The sequence below is a fragment of the Octopus sinensis genome, linkage group LG23 (genome assembly GCF_006345805.1).
Source record: "Octopus sinensis linkage group LG23, ASM634580v1, whole genome shotgun sequence".
Taxonomy (NCBI): Eukaryota; Metazoa; Mollusca; class Cephalopoda; order Octopoda; family Octopodidae; genus Octopus; species Octopus sinensis.
This window is the reverse complement of record NC_043019.1, coordinates 32,589,517-32,594,516: the sequence shown is the minus strand read 5'-3', so window position 1 is coordinate 32,594,516 and position 5,000 is coordinate 32,589,517. Positions and strand designations below refer to the sequence as shown.

At 39.5% G+C, this 5,000-nt stretch overlaps 1 protein-coding gene across 1 annotated transcript in view; it reads left to right on the top strand.

The window, feature by feature from the left end:
- Positions 1-5,000, top strand: part of LOC115223410 (otoferlin-like) — a 63,271-nt gene that overhangs the window by 8,409 nt on the left and 49,862 nt on the right. The gene's annotated exons all lie outside the window — the stretch shown is intronic.

The following is a 5,000-nucleotide window of genomic DNA, read 5'->3' as shown; positions in this document are numbered from 1 at the left end:
TTTTAATGTCTGTTCTCTAATTAGTTTAAACCTTTTTGGAATGGTCAGAGACAGAGGAATGTGACTAATGAAGGAACCCTATATCTCTTCCACCCATCCACCAAACCTTTGCATCCTCAGTAAATGTCAACTCGCACCGAAGTAACACAGAACATTTACGATAGAGAGTTTGAACAGGACACAATATATCGGGGACTTCATATTTGCTCATTGAATTTCCATCCTTGTAAAAAAAAAAAGAAAAAAGAAACACACACACACACACACACCATGCACACGCATATGCACACACACACACCCGGAAATTACCAAGTTTGAGAGGGCGCTTAGAATTTATACGCAAAGTAAATAGCAGGAAATGAGATGCAGTTGTTTGAAGGAACAGCAAAACCAAAGGCAGTTTCCCATACATTTTAAGATAGCATTATTTTAATTCAAGTGTTTTAAGTCAAGTCAAGAAAATGTTTGCTTAATGTAGTTGGAATTTTCTTTGTGCTGAACGTGCTAAAGGCCAACTCAGCAAAGCAAATTTTCTTTTTAACCTTTGGCAATCTTATTCAGCAAACTGGCTTCTCAATTTACAAGATCTGTGTTTTTCAAAGAATTCCCAGTCTCCAGTAAGTGGGTTATTGATCCTCGAACACTTGTTATTTTACTATTTCGTAGCCCACATTGAGCGACCAGTGTGAAAAACAGCTTGTCTCCTGGTGGGAACGGCAGTATATTGCATTCTTCGATTGATTCGGCATAGGTAATTCTTTTCAGTATAGATTAGCTGGTGTTTCAACGGGCATGTTGTGAAAGAATATTGTGGACAATGAAAATAAGATGATAATAGGAATGGTAGAAGCAATTATTAGCAATGAAAATATAATAATAATAATAATGATAATGATAATAATAATAATAATAATAATAATAATAATAATAATAGTAATAGTAAATTTCCAACTCGGCTGTTACTTGATGTTTCTGGGTGAGACACAGAACAGCTTTTATAAAAAAAAGTAACAGCAATGTAAGGACTAATAACAGTGATGATGATGATGATGAAGACGACGACGATGATGATGATGATGATGATGATGATGATGATGATGAAGTCGACGACGGTGATGATGACGATGACGATGGTGATGATGATGATGATGAGGAGGAGGACGAGGAGGACGAGGAGGAGGAGGAGGAGGAACGTCTACTTGAGGTTTCTGGTTGAGACATTGAACAGTTGACATAAAACAAAGCGACAACAACATACCTGATAATAACAATAATAATGATAATGATGATGCATAATAATAATAATAATAATAATAATATGATGATGGTGATGATGATGATACTTGCTTTTATTAGCCACAGGGGCTTGATTGGTGGGGGGGAGCACTAATAATAATAGCCGATAATGTTTATTTATCAGGCAATAAAAAAATATCTAGTAAAATACAAACCAAAACAAATAACAAGCAAATCAAAAGGAAGGAGAAAGGAAGAAAGGTGGGAGAGGAGGGAGACTCTTGAAGAATGAATTTACAGCAATCGTCCCAAAGCAAGAAAGAATGGTCGATGTTATGATAGTTTCGGTGAAATAATTAGAGAATTAGCCATCACCTTCCATCTCTGCTGTACATGTGTGGTCATCTCAGTCAGACTTTGTTATTTATATCAATTACTGCAACTGCACCTGGCGTTGTTGATTCAAACTCTCTGAAATCACTGCAAAGGAGTGATGCAGTAAATTGTTCGTTAAGTTGTAACGAACTTGCTGGAAGTATGATTTGATGATTTGTTTTCGCAAGCAGCTTCACAATGTTCATAATAACAACACATACGTGCAAGGTGGCAAGCTGTCGGAAATGTTAGCCCACCGGGCGAAATGCTTAGCGGTATTTCATCTGCCGTTACGTTCTGAGTTCAAATTCCGCAGAGGTCAACTTTGCCTTTCATCCTTTTAGGATCGATAAATTAAGTACGAGTTATGCACTGGGGTCGATGTAATCGACTTAATCCGTTTGTCCTTGTTTGTCCCCTCTGTGTTTAGCCCCTTGTGGGTAGTAAAGAAACAGGTATTTCATCTGTCTTTACGTTCTGAGTTCAAATTCTGCTGAGGTCGACTTTGCCTTTCATCCTTTCGGGGTCAATAAATTAAGTAGCAGTTGTATACTGGGGTCTATCTAATCGACTGGCTTCCTCCCCAAAAATTTCAGGCTTTGTGCCTAGAGTAGAAAAGAATAATTCTAAGGTGGCAAGTTGGCAGAAACGTTAGTACGCCAGGCAAAATGCTTATCGGTATTTCATCTGTCTTTACGTTCTGAATTAAAATTCTGCTGAGGTCGACTTTGCCTTTCATCCTTTCAGGGTCAAGAAATTAAGTACCAGTTGCTTACCAACCATATGTTTCCAGGTTCATTCCCACTGTGTGGCACCTTGGGCAAGTGTCTTCTACTATAGCCTCGGGCCGACCAAAGCCTTGTGAGTGGATTCGGTTGACGGAAACAGAAAGAAGCCCGTCGTATATATGTATATATGTATGTGTATGTGTATGTTTGTGTTTGTCCCCCAACTTCACTTGACAACTGATGCTGGTGAGTTTACGTCCCCCGTAACTTAGCGGTTCGGCAAAAGAGACCAATAGAATAAGTACTAACCTTATAAAGAATAAGTCCTGGGGTCGATTTGCTCGACTAAAGGCGGTGCTCCAGCATGGCCACAGTCAAATGACTGAAACAAGTAAAAGAGAGAGTAAAGAGTTATCTTTCTTTCTCTTTGATTTTCAAAGAGATATTCACATCAGCAGGACAGTTGACCTCTTTCTCTTGTCCATCCCAAACAACAATATCCAACCTCTTATGCTTACACTTGACAGATGTTTTGATGGGAATGTTCCACCAGTTTCCTTTGTGCTGGTGGTATGTATTCAATAACAAGGAGATTCTCTGTATTTATTCCAGGACAGTTTTTTTACCAAATGGCATTGTAAATTGTCTTTGCGACATTATGTTGATGACATTTTTGGACAGCTGCTGATCACGTGGGAGATCTTGTGCATAAATATGACATAATCTACATTTATAATTGCATCTTCGGAATCCAAAGGTTTCGCTGTCTTCTTTATTGAGTAGGTATTTACTTCCTCCCACTAGCTTTACCTCTGATGTTGCCCTTACAACATATGTCTCTCTCCATCTCTTTCTCTCTCTCTCCGTATGTATATATATATATATATATATATATTTCTATGTATGTATGCATATATATATGTGTGTGTACATATATATGTATGTATATATCTATGTGTGTATGTGTATATATATATATATATATATATATGTATATACACACATAATCTTGTGTTCTTGGATTGCAAATGCAAGTGGTCACTAGTCCAAGAGAGGCTTCATTTTGTGTCAATGTTGCTATCTTCTTCACGTTTACAAGAAACATACCTATGCATGGTCTTTTTTTGGTATGCTGAGCATTTCACTTCCAGGTCTTTTTTGAGATGTGTGTGTGGGGGGGAAGGGTGAGTATGACTTTAAACTGCACCCAGTTGTGGATGTCTAGTCAAGAATTCCAGAGTTTTGAGGAGTGTGGAACTGCCTCTTAGCCATTATTGTTTTCAGGTCTCCCCTGACCCACAGTAATATCACCTCACAGAGTCCTAGCTATGGGTAAAATAGCATATGTGACAACAATCCATCTGAACAAAAATACCCTTGTTTGCTATCAGGGTGTGTAGTAAAACCATCGTGTGAGTGACCCCTAACTGGTGTCTCAGCATCTTTCTACGAAACGGACACTCTGATGTAAAACCTGCAGTTTTATGTAATTGCTGGTATTGTTGCTTGGACCTGTCACTAGGTACTAATCACAGAGACTCCAAGAGTGGTACTCATGTTGTACAAGTGTTTACCACTATAATTCAATGATGTACAGATGTCTCTCTATGGTGACCTCATTTATCATTCCATCTACTGGAAGTCAGATGGCAACAGGAGAGTGGTGACATGTGTAGACCTATCCACTTGAAAGAGCGTACAGTAAGGTCATCAGTCACATCATCATCATCATCGTCATCATTTAACGTATATTTTTCCATGCTGGCATGGGTTAGATGGTTTGACTGGAACCGGCATCCTGGAGAGCTGCACCAGGCTCCAGTCTGTGGCCAGATTTCCTTTGGTTTCTTATTTCTTTATTGCCCACAAGGGATTAAACATAGAGGGGACAAACAAGGACAGACAAAGGGATTAAGTCGATTACATCAGCCCTAGTGCATAACTGGTACTTTATCGACCTCGAAAGGATGAAAGGCAAAGTCGACCTCGGCGAAATTTGAACTCAAAATGTAACAGCAGACAAAATACTGCTAAGCATTTCACCCAGTGTGCTAACGTTTCTGCCAGTTTGCCGCTTTCATAGAAACCATAGATTTTCTATGGTTTCTATGGCCAGATGCCCTTCTTAATGCCAACCACTTTACAGAGTGTACCTGATGCTTTCAACGTGGCACCACATAGCGCCCTTATGTGACACCGGCACGAGTGCCTTTTACATGGTACTGGCACAGAAGTTTTGCTGGGGGAGTGGCCTTGCTCTGGAATATCAGTCTTCTTCTCACCTATACTTTAAATCAGTGGTTTCCAAAGTGGGTGGTACTGCCCCCCCACCTCTCACTCTGGAACCATTGAAAATATCCAGGAGGACAGTGAAGAAAACTGGGGTCATAACGGGGTGACCAAAAAGGGCAGGGTGATGAATATAAAAACAACAAATTAATAGATTAATTAGGTTAAGTTTTATCCATGAAATGCAATTGTTTAGAAATTTGCAGCGAAAGGTCTATGTTTGTAGTGGTGAGTGGGAGGGGGGTGATAGGAATGTGACCTAGATGCCAAGGGGGCAGCAGCCCACAAAAGCTTGGGAACAACTGCTTTCAACCATGCACATTTGCAATGGTACTGAATAGAAATCGGAGAGGTCATGATGGAAAGTCGAAA